We start from the raw sequence: 12,738 nt of genomic DNA, 5'->3' as shown, positions 1-12,738 counted from the left end.
GCTTGTTGTAATTTTAATTTATTTATAAATGTTACATATTATAGGGGGATGAAAAGGGGAATGAAAAGAGGAAGAATGGGAATGAGAATAGAGGGGAAAACGATGATAATGAAAAAGGTGTTTGGTTGGAAGGAATGGGAGTTAAGAATGGAAAAAAGTAAGAAAGAGATATAATAAAAAAAATTAAATTGAAACCCTTTTGTGTAAATAACATCATCTTATATAATATAATAAATTATGTTCAATAATAAATATTTAATATTATTTATTATTAAATATTTCGATTATAATTATTTACTTTAATTTATTATAATTAAATATTTAAACTTAATATAATTAATTCACATATTTAATTATAATAATTAAAAAATAATAGTTAAAAAATAATGATATTTAATTTATTTGATTATGTTAATCAATATGTAAATATGTTATTATAATTTAAATTATTATTATTATTTATTTAAATTAATAATTTTTTATTAACATATAATTAATTAACAAAAATAAAAATAAATAACATTATTTTTTTAATTATAGTTTATTTTATTAATAAATTATATTAATTTAAATATTAATTAAATGTAAAGATAGAGATAATATTGGCATTACACTCTATTACCCCTCTCATAAATCCCATTTTGGGGGTAATGGGAATTCCATTGATGGGATGGTCCAACCATCTTTGGACCATTCCATCAAAGCAATGGGACTTTCGTTACCCTAACAACCCAAACAAGGATTAACAAGGATGGGGGATTATGATTCACATTCCTTGGGTATCATTACCCTCATCCAAACGGGTAATTTTTTCCCAATTCCACATTGGATTTTTTTTTATGATTTATAAAATGTTAAAAATATTTATTTTTTACTCTTAAAAAAATCACAAAGTTTTGAGGATTTTAAACGCTTCAAATAATTTTAAATTATAATGCTTTTCCTAAAATTTTGTTCTTAATAACACTTAACTTTAAAGTTATTTAAGTATGTGGGCTCCTTTCTTTTCACCCGGCCTTTAATTAGGGTTAGACCGGTTAAAAAGCATGGATCACAAATCAAAATTTAATTTTTTTTATATGTCAGATGATTGCGGGGTCATGACTCCTATTAGAGACAAGCCCCTAATATTAATTACCCCAGACAATGTCATAAGAACCTCCGATTAAAAAACAAGTGTGAATGAGAAGTGACTGAGTAAACATAATAATTTTTTTATTAATTTCAAAGATGCATGTGAACACATGATCATAGACAGGAATACAAAAGTAAAAGAGTTATTCTCTAAGAGAGCTTAACAAGAGATTTTTAAGAAAGAGCTATTTCTATCATGCTCTACAAAAAATTTTTTTTAGCTGGCGCTCTTAGCTCCTATATTGAAAGTATGTCAGAAGATCCTTTTAACTCTGTGAATATGACCCTCCTTGATTTCTTCTTTTTTGTATGTGGGTTTGTGTCTTGACATATTGCTTAGTTCTCAAGCTGCGGCCACTCTACATTTATGAGTTGCCTACTAGGTCACTTTTGCTTCTTTTATCGCTGAAGACTTTGACTCTTTGTGCTTGTAAAATCTCCAGCTCCTTGACTTGTGAAACTCCTCACGTCTTTGACTTCTTGGTGTCTTGAAACTTCAAAGTTGCATTTGTCGCTTGCATGAGGTATTTAGGTCTTGACTCTTCAATGCTTTTGAGCCTTGACCATTGGATAAGTCATGACCTTCAACATGGTTAGGTCATTAACTTGATAATTTTGATTTTGCTTTTAAAATAGATTTCAAGCTATAATTATGAACTTGATTTCCATTTGTTAAGCCACCAATTGAGTTCTCCACTTCATTTTCGCAAATAAGACCTCATAATGAACTTTAAGAAAATTTTTGTCAATTTTTTTTAAATAAGTGTTGACGAGAGATATTTTTTTGTGAACTTTTTTTTTTTTTTAACACTTCTTTCCATTTCAAAATTTTTTATTTTTTCTTTTCATTTCACCTTTTTTTACTCCAGTGAGTGTCAAAAGACCTTAAAATAAGCTTGAAGAGTGGATTTGATTTTTTTATGACAAATTTCTCTTTACCCCAAGAGTGTCAAGACTTCAAGGTGGAATGAGAGAAATCATGAAAAAATTTCTCGTTACCCCAAGAAAGTCAAAACTTCAAAGTGGGATGAGAGAAATCAGGAAAATTTCTCGTTACCCCAAAAAAGTTAAGACTTCAAGGTAGAATGAGAGAAATTTATAGAAAATTTCTCGTTACCCCAAGAAAGTCAAGACTTCAAGTTGAAATGAGAGAAATTTCATAGAAATTCTCATTACCCCAAGAAAGTCAAGATTTCAAGGTGGAATGAGAGAAATTTCATAAAAATTCTCGTTACCCAAGAAAGTCAAAACTTCAAGGTTGAATAAGAGAAATTTCATAGAAATTTTCGTTACCCCAAGAAAGTCAAGCTTCACGGTGGAATGAGAGAAATTTCATAGAAAATTTCACGTTACCCCAAGAAAGTCAAGCTTCATAGTGGAATGAGAGAAATTTCATAGAAAATTTCTCGTTACCCCAAGAAAGTCAAAACTTCAAGGTGGAATGAGAGAAATTTCATAGGATTTTTCTAGAGGAGGCCCTGCAAAGAAAATTACCAAAATATCCTCTATAAATTCCTCCATCATTCATTTTCATATCTTCTCTTTTTTTTTTTATCTTCCTTCATTTTTTTTTAATTTTTCCCTCTTCATTTTTTCCTTCTTTCTCATTTTTTTTACCCTTAATTTTTTTCTCTTCTCTAACTCATCCTTCATTTTTTTCCTCTTTTTTTTACTTCTCTCTTTTCACTCTTCCTCCATTTTTTCTCTCTTTTTTTTAACCCATCCTTCATTTTTTTTTTCTTTTTTTTCATTCTTCCTTCATTTTTTCCTCTTTTTACTCATTCTTCGTTTTTTATCAATAACGAAGCTCCATTGCTAGAATTATAATGTAACTACATTAAGAGGCAGTAGCTTCTGTCATAGTCATATGAACATAGATGAGCACATTAGCGCTAGCAATGAAAATCTTATCTAGGAATATATATAGCAAATAATAATAAGCACACCTAAGCATAGATTATAATTATAGAAATCACAACAACTACGAAATTTCCATGAAGCTAGTTATAATTTTATTTAGCGAAAACCCTTTTGTTGAGTTCAGAGACATACTTGATCAGTGAATCCTTAATTGATAGCAACTCTAGGAACTTATTTTTTTAACTTTGGTGCATCCATCTCATTGTTGCTCCGAGGTTCAACAATAACTTTAATCCTTAAATTGATCAGTCTTGACAACCTTACCAGGGTAGGATTTGATGAGTATCTGCCTATTATCTAAATGAGTAAGCACAAACTAGAAGCCACAGAGAGCCTCAGTGAGAAATAGTGTGTTCTCCACAAAGAGATCATCATCCTTTCTCTTGAACTTGGGATTATCATTTTATTGGAGGACAAACACAATGTCACCTCTAATGCAATCAGACACTTCATCAGCCTCTCCAGGGAAGGTAATCTTTTGGCCATTCTTCATCTCCTTCTCAACAACAACCTTCAGCACTTTCTTCTCTTGCACAACTTTCTCTCCCTTGCACTGAGGACACCTGTCCTTGTCATCGATGGTCTCACCTGTGCCTTTGCACTCATTGCAAGGATGTTGCAACTGTTGGATCATGGAAGGACTTTTTTTTTTTCTGTCCCATTATAGAGGTCCTCCAATGAAACCTTCAAGGGGTGAATAACATCATCACCTCTCCTCTGCCTGCGCCCTCAGCTGCTCCCACCTCCTCCAAAAGGACTGCCACCAAAGAAGGACTTGAAGATGTCAAATGGATCATGGCCACCAACCACTACAAGAAAATTACTGTTTAGAAACAGTAATTTTCGTTTCTAATCCGTTCCTAAAGTGAATTAGCAACGGATCAGAAACGGAATTTATCTGTTTTGAATACCCTTGTTTCTAATTTGAATAGAAACAGAAAAATATTTTGTTTCTAAATTTAGAAACGGATTGGAAACGGAAAGCATTATATTTCTAATTTTTGAAAAATTAAAACGGAATAAGATGTGTTGTTAATCCGTTCTAAATTACAAAAATAGAAATGGATTCCAAACTGAATATTTTCTATTTTATTTTTGTTCCCCTATTAGAAACAATAGCTTTTTTGTTCCTAATCCATTCCTAAAGTTTTTTTAAAATTAAAAAACAATATTCAAACAAATAAATCCGTTTCTAATCCGTTTCTAACATTTAAGTCAATAAAATAAAATAAAAATTATATCCCTAATTTTTTTTAAAAACCTGCTACATAAATTTTTAACCTAGAACACCAACAAATAAGATAAACTCATCAATTCATACAAAAAGAAATATTTAAGTATATATGTTCAACACAAAATAATAAGTATACGACAAATACAACTATAAGCCAACATCATGATCGCCAACTAGAATAATACAACAAATTGAATTTTGTTACAATTAGCACCAAACAAATTCTTTATAATTTAAAAGCACATTTATATAAATATTAAACAAATTACCAATCTATCCGCATGGGAAGCATGAGAAATGGAACCTCATGTGTGTCGGGATATACCAGATCCAGGTCCTGCAATCTCCGTGAGTCGGTTTGCGGTAGCTTTCTCACACCGAGTTTTAAATTCCGGAGAATTCCATGCCTACACATGAATTGAGAACTCAAGAAAGAGGTGATACCTTCTCTTTACCAACAAACAATTGAGAACTCAACTACTTTCGCCCCATCAATTGGAGTGGACCGATGGAAAGCATGTTGTTGCTAGCCCCATTGCCTACACATGGACATAATAATAATTAATTAAAATAATAATATATATTAATAGAATATAATGGTACTAATTTAATAAAATAAAAAAAAAGAAAGATTAGGAGAAAAATAGAGGGGAAAAGATAGTGATGAAGTTTTCTAATTGATGTGATATGTGGAACTTGGTGTGAATTGGATATATTTTATATATCCTTTTTGGTGGTGTGTGTCCATGTGTGTGTATATATATATAGGGCTAAAGTTAGGCACTGGTTTAGCAATAAAGATGATGGGGCATATTATTCATTCTTGATTGCAAATATATTCCTCATATGGATGGCATTAACTACTGCATGATGATTTATTGAGAATAGATCATACTAAATAAATACAGCTCATTTAAAAATTATCATTACTCCTGAACTCTTCTTTGGTTTCCACCTCATCAATATATAATGAAGTTTTTAAGAATGAGAGAAATAATGATACAAGATGAGCAATTAATTGTCTATTAGAATGCTTCTTAAGACTAATTAATGCATATATACTTAAGGTACGTATCTCTCTCTCTCTAGTTTATTTTTTAAAAGACAATTATTTTAAATAATATAATTTTTATTTGAGAATTTAAATGCAAAAGACTATATTCTACAAATGGATATTAAGGGAAACAAATGACCTATGTTTAAGAATGGCAACATATGAAAAATGATTGCATAAGCTATCTAGTTGCATGTATGAATGTTGAATGCTGCTGTATTCATAGAATGTGTTGATGACTTGAGAGAACAAAGTCAGATAATTATTAAACATACAGTACAGACAATGAAGTTGTCAAAAAGCAAAAAAATTTATCCATGATCCAAAAAAGCTTATAAACTACCAGTTTCAGAGATTCATCAAGCCAAGCCGCTAGGAGCTCGGTTCGGACTTGTTCATTAAGCAAACGAGTCCAACATGAATCTGACTTTCAAGCTTGAGTAGCTAATCAAATTAAGCTCGAGCCTCATACTACTCGACTCATCAAGGCTCACGAGCTTACTAAATGAGTTCACTCACGAGCCAATTCATTAATCATGATCTAATAATACTAAATGAAACATAAATATTAATATTAATATAAATTTGATTATATGTATAATGAATTTCAATATAAAAATAATATTGAAATTAGTTGAAAGAAACATTGAGAATGTTAAGAAGCATAAATCATGTAATATACTTTCATTTACTTGCCCTTAAAGAGAGTTTTTCAATTTTAAGTAAGCTCACGAGCAGGGAGGCTTGTGAGTTGTTATGCAGGCTCACGAGTCTTAAAAGAGCCGAGTAGTGTGAGACTCGTGCTTGGCTCGATTAGCTATTCAAACTCGAACTAGGCTTGTTTGCTCAAAGAACGAGGTTTTTCTAGAATTGAGCTCTGAGTAGCTCACTGAACAACTTGGCTCTTTGGCAGCCCTACATATGATTTTTTTGGCTCAAATATTTTTGAGCCGAGCTCAAATCGAGCCTGAGCTAAGTTTTTACAAATTCGAGACAAGCTTGAGCTTAGAATTTCGAGCTCAAGTTTACAAACAATTCTGCCAAGCCAAGCTTAAACACTTCAAAGCTCTACTCAACTCAGCTTCATTGCACCCCTAGGACCATAATGGGTATAAGCTTCATCTAAATTATTTCTGTAAAGCATCAAACTAGAAAGCAAAAAAATTGACACTAATGAGCAGCTGATGTTTGTCATGACTCATGCATTAGGGTTTCAGTAATTGATAACTGAATCAGAAATCAATATTGAAAGGTAACAAAAAGGTAGGATGCAAACCACATAACATCATTTGCAGGCACATCAGAGACAGCTTACTTGAAAAGGTCCTGGTCCTGGAATGCATGAAAAACTATCTACAGAAGTGACACGCCTGGTTTATGACAGGTAACCTTAATATTTCCAAATGATACCATCATATCATAGAAAAAAAACAAGCAGAGTAGGACTTAAATAGCTCTCAAATGTATAAAGTGAAACCAGTTATCTAAAAAAATTGTTCAAAACTAAATGAACTTGTGCTGATCAATGAATGGATAGGAAACCAGATGGCTAGGAAACCAAATGAAAGAGAGAGAGAACATACCTGATTCAAATACTCCAGGCAATCAAGTTCTCAATAATTGTTCCTAACATGAGGCAAAATGAGAGTCAAACATAGCAAATTCGAAAGGACTATTTCTTACTTTGAAGTTTAACGCCAGGACCAAACGTTAACTAACAAACATTCTTTTAGAAGCACCAATCACAGCCACTCATAACATAATAACATGTCTCTACAATGAAACCATAACATAGCACGGTGATTTGTCTGTGTGGTAAAAGCATTTTCTTATTTGAAAGAAATACATCCGGCTGCAATTTGGTTGTATTAAAAAAGAACACTTGTATTTTCAATCGTTAGATCATCTCAAAGAGAAAAAAAAGATATGATATTAAATCTCGAATAAAAGATGATATTCATCTATTTGGAAACTAGATAAGAATTTAGACTTACAACAAACTTTAATCTGATTCTATATTAGTGGTCAACCATCTATGGAAGTACATAAAACAAAAGTTCACATGAACCAGCAGAACCATGTAAATAGGCAACAAAAAGGAGTGGACATAAAATGTGAAGTGGCCGGATCATTTAAGAGGTAAAGAAGTGAGCATACAAGTATAGAATACAACTTGAGAAAAATGTGTGCATAACTTAAACACCAACACCTAGCAGAAACACACTAAGTTAACTGAACTACAGCACTAAATAGCAAACAAATGAGAAAAGTTCATTCCTATCACCTGGACCTATTTTGAACCAGAACACTAAATCTACAGCTCAACAAGCTAGATGTGCTAGAGATGGTTATGCTAATAATGTGATCAGATCATCAGCCACATCTTATATGAAAGCTGCAGTTTTGAAGTGATAATATCATTCCTCATACTCCAAATCATATAAAAACAGAAAAAAATTCGATCAAAAACATCACTCTGAGTCACTTGAAGCCTGACAAACGGGTAGGTAATATGTGTCTAGCTGCCAGTATTTATGTTTAACACCTTCCCACACTTCCTCTGCCAAGCAATCCTTGAGGGGCAATGGAATAAATTGTGTGGAGTAACCCAAATTTCCATTTATCTATATATATATATATATATATTTCTTTTTTTTTTCTTTTTCTTACAAGCAAAGCTAAAAGAAAGACTCAACCAAATTATGCATGGCAGGATTATCACAATTGAGGAAACAATGATGAAAACTTTTGTCATAAGAGCCATAATTCATCTCAAATTACACAACATATCACATGGCATGAGGTGTCCATGTTGCAAAAGAGCTGGTAGAAGTCGCTGTAAGTACATTAATCTTATTTGCATATTTTGCCAAGCATTAACAGGATATAAAGAATACATAGACGAAACAAAAGAATGCAAAACATAAACTTTCATAAAGAAGTGGAAACATCTAGGAGTAGAGAACAGCATCAATTGATATAGTTTGAACATACCCAATAATCTACACATGGCACCATGTGAAACAGAACTGATGGACAATAAAAGCTATCCAGTCATCACTGAACATATATTACCATTGTTCTCACCTGTACGCAAGACCGCAGCCACTGATCAGATAACATAGTATATAAGAAATACCATGAGACTCCGCGATGAAAGAACCTGCATCATGTACAGTGGAGAAAAGAATGCATCAAGTTTCATATATTATTCACTACCCTGTTGAGCAGTGACATTTCAATTGAGTAACTCATAGAAATGATTGAACTAAAAACTTTCTGTTTTTGTCACAAAGGCAGAATCATTAAGAAAGAGACCTGTGCATTTCTGAGAAATTAAAAACTAATGGCAAGAAGGTTTACAAATTATAAGCTCCAATATCAATTATCTGAGAACTAGTAACAAGAACTCTACACAGCGAGGCAAAGGATTTGACCCTCTGGCCAGAGTTTCCACTGGGTACAATAATAAGAATGGATCAGACTCCTGAAAAATGGTTGAAGACATTGACTCCCCATACATGACATTAGTAATTCGCTCTTTCTTAACAATGGCTAATGTTGATTGAAGGGTAATGTGGACAGGGTCTTGATTGCATTTCGTTTCTCACCATCAAAGTCCAAAACATATGCAATTTGCTCAACAAGTTATTCACTGTTTGCAGTTTGTTGACTGCATTACCAATGAATGGAGAAAGTATGTACAGGAATATGTAATGTTCAAATCAACCAATAAAGACAGATTATGGGTTATGGCTTACCCAGCCATGACATTATTAGAGGGTACCATTCAAATGTTTTCCAAAAAGCTAAAAGAAAAAAGCATTCAAAGAAGATTATTTTAGAGCAATTGGTTGACCCCGCTCAACAGTTAAAAACTATGCAGGAAAGTAAGGCAAATTTAGTGCCTGCAGAAATTCTGTATAAACATGGGTTTTGGGAAACTAAAGCTATGGTTTATCAACATAGAAGTGAGGAAATCATTTCTTGTTGTTCTTCTACAAAACAAGTAGAAATGAGCTTCATTGCTCAAGAATCAAAGCATAAACTGCATGAAGCAGGTTATCCCTTGATTCACATTGGTTTAATCTTAATAGGAATTCATTCACTCCATCGTAATGATTATGGTTCCAAAGTTATGGTTGCATTGGTAGATTCATCTGACAATATTCCAGACAAAGCCACAATTGGCTCCATGGAAGTAGATATGTCAAAAGGAGTAGAAATCTGTTATTTAGCTCCTAACATGTTAATCAGTGTTAGGGATTTCTGCAAATTTTTTAAATTAATTATAAAGACAAAATGATATGATTCTATGCAGGATAGAGAAAATTTGTTAATCTCAAAAGCTTTGGTAGGACGTCTAGGAAATTCATCTGCCACAGCCTATAAACTTACTATCCAAAATGTCCTTCAGCATTTAGAAACAAAAGGCATAAGGGAAATTCAAGGAAAAATTATCTCTCCATCCTTATTAGAAGGAACAGACTGGTCTATAGATCTTACTCCTAAGACTAAGATCCCTACTGGCATTCATTATTGGCCAACAGACAAACATACTTCATCCTTTCGATTCACTAATTATGAATCAAATCCTTCAGCTTCTTCTTCTCAACCTAAAATAAAGGATACAGATGAACCTGAAGAACATGCTTATTGTCTTATGATAAATGATTATGGTTTCAACTCAGATTATAGTTTTTCGAGTCTTTCCAAGCCATTTTCATTCAATTCATCTAGGAGAGGCCATTGATCTCCATAAAAAATTAATGATTTATTTAATTAACATACTTTGGATATAAATTATTTCTTAATAATAACACTTTTAACAGTCAAAGAAAAAAACAATCAATAGATAGATCTAAAAATTAACAAGAATAAAAACACACAATTCAATAAATAAAAACCTCTACAAATCCAGTACTTGTAGTAGTTTAGTAGATAATAATACCAATGCCAAAGAAAGGCTGTTAAAAATTATCAACTCTAGCTTTCTATAGCCATTTAAGCTCAGAGAAACTGGTATCTAATTAGGTTTTCAATCCATCAAACAACTTGAGAGGAAAAAAAAGGCAGGATGGGAACTAGGATTCTCAGCTCTTCAATAGAGAAATCAAGCACTAGGAATGAGAACCCTAAAATTCCCTTAATGATCGAACTCCTCAAAGATACTAGAGCTAGAGCCTAACTCGAAAAATCAAAATCAAACCATGTATACACATTAAATTCGCTGAAATCTATAACTCGAAAAATCAAAATCAAAGCATTGAAGAAGAAGAATAAGTACCGAGCTAGAGCCTCCGGATCGGAAGGGAACCAAGTACTCCGAAGCGCAGCCTGACGATCAGCGGATCCAAACCCCGTCTGCACCCCGACGAAACCCAGCAGCTTCGGCCGATCCTCCAACCCAGCACCGCCACCAACGCTAGATCTTGACCGGAAGTTCCTAAGCGTGTCCTCGGGGGGTGAAGGAGCACGACAATGGCGAAGACGATCCCGATGACACCGACAAAGAAGAACACGCCGGAGATAAGCAAGGAGAGGGAGATGCGCGGCGGCGACGGCGGCACGGCGGCGGGGGTACTTCGAGGGATCCATTGAAGAGAGGCAACATGAAGAAGAGAAGCAAGCTTATTAAGACATTTTTATTTGACATAAGATTAGCTTATTAAGCAGTTTTTTAAATTTATTTATTTATATATAATTTTGCACATAATTTTATAAGACTCTATGAAAGAAAAAACTAAAGTTTATATAAATTTTAGTCTAAACTAATTATAATCATTTCAAATATTTCAATACTTTGATATAAATAATTTCTCATGGAATAAGTATTAATTATTTGAGATGATAACATGACATTAATAGCAAGCAATAATATATTAATTTTTTTAAATCCGTTTCTAAATCCCTTTCTAATAGAAACGGATTGAAAACTGATATTTTTTTAATATTTAATGATATTTAAATAATATATTAATTTTTAAATCCGTTTTCAAAGTCCTTCTAATAGAAAGGGATTAGAAACGGATATTTTTTTAATATTTAATGATATTTAAATAATATATTAATTTTTAAATCCGTTTCTAAATCCCTTTCTAATAAACCGATTAGAAACGAATAATTTTAATATTTAATGATATTTAAATAATATATTAATTTTTAAATCCGTTTTCAGTCCTTTCTAATAGAAAGGGATTAGAAACTGATATTTTTTTAATAATTAATGATATTTAAATAATATATTAATTTTTAAATCGGGCTTTCTAGTCCTTTCTAATAGAAACGGATTTGAAAACGAATATTTTTTTAATATTTAATGATATTTAAATAATATATTAATTTTTAAACTGCGTTTTCAGTCCCTTTCTAATAGAAAGGGATTGAAACTGGATATTTTTAATAATTAATGATATTTAAATAATATATTAATTTTTAAATCTGCTTTACATCCATTTCTATTAAAAAGCGAGTAGAAACCGATAGCTTTTTAAAATTTTAATAAATCATATTTTTTTAAATGCCCTGTTTGTAAGTTCGTTGTTATTAAAAAAATCATATTTAAAACGATCGTTATTCCGTTGTTAATGCATTGCAAATTAAAACAGAATAAATTCTGTTTCTAATATTCTGTTTTTAAAATGTAACTTTCTTGTAGTGAACGCCACCCATTCCTGCCTTGAGAGCATCCTCTCCATATTGATCATAGATCTCACGCTTCTCAGAGACACTAAGAACCTAATAAGCCTGCGCTAACTCCCTGAACTTCTCCCGATCGGGATTGTTCTTAATGGCCACCTTACGATAAACCTTTTTTAGATCATCTTGCGAAGCATTCTTAGAGACTCCAAGTATCTCGTTGTACCTCGTGTTGTCGCTCTTCTTCGACGCCCGGCTAAACATCTTGACGGAACTCTAATCGACGATGAACGAACCCTAGTTCCGGCGATCTCGATAGCACCAAGAGATCGATCGATCGAAAGAGAGAGAGAGAGAGAGAGTATGGGGAAGAAAAGAGAAGAAATGCATGCATGAACATGCATGTGCTTCTCTTTAAATGCACGAAAATAATTATATATATATATTTTTTAGAGAGAAAAAGAGAGAGTGTGAACGAGAGAGGAAAGAAATACATGCATGTACATGCACATGCTTTGTTTCTCTTTAAATGCATAAAAAAAAAAAATTCATGCTGATGCATGTGCATGTATTTCTCTTTAATTGCATGGACAAATTATATATATATATATATATATATATATATATATATATATATATATTAGAGAGAGAAGAAATGCGTGCTAAACTTGTATCATGGTTGCATGCATGGGCATGAATCCTTTTTTTTTCTTTAAATGCATGCAAAAATTATATATAATATTTTTTTAAGGAAAAC

At 32.2% G+C, this 12,738-nt stretch overlaps 1 pseudogene; it reads right to left on the bottom strand.

Moving 5' to 3' along the window:
• Window positions 1-3,123: 3,123 nt before the first annotated feature.
• On the bottom strand, window positions 3,124-12,316 carry LOC120265415 (annotated as a pseudogene).
• Between the last annotated feature and the right edge of the window lie 422 nt (window positions 12,317-12,738).

The sequence above is a fragment of the Dioscorea cayenensis genome, chromosome 7 (assembly GCF_009730915.1).
Source record: "Dioscorea cayenensis subsp. rotundata cultivar TDr96_F1 chromosome 7, TDr96_F1_v2_PseudoChromosome.rev07_lg8_w22 25.fasta, whole genome shotgun sequence".
Taxonomy (NCBI): domain Eukaryota; kingdom Viridiplantae; phylum Streptophyta; class Magnoliopsida; order Dioscoreales; family Dioscoreaceae; genus Dioscorea; species Dioscorea cayenensis.
Note: the sequence above shows the minus strand (reverse complement) of the source record. Positions and strands in the feature narration are given on the sequence as shown.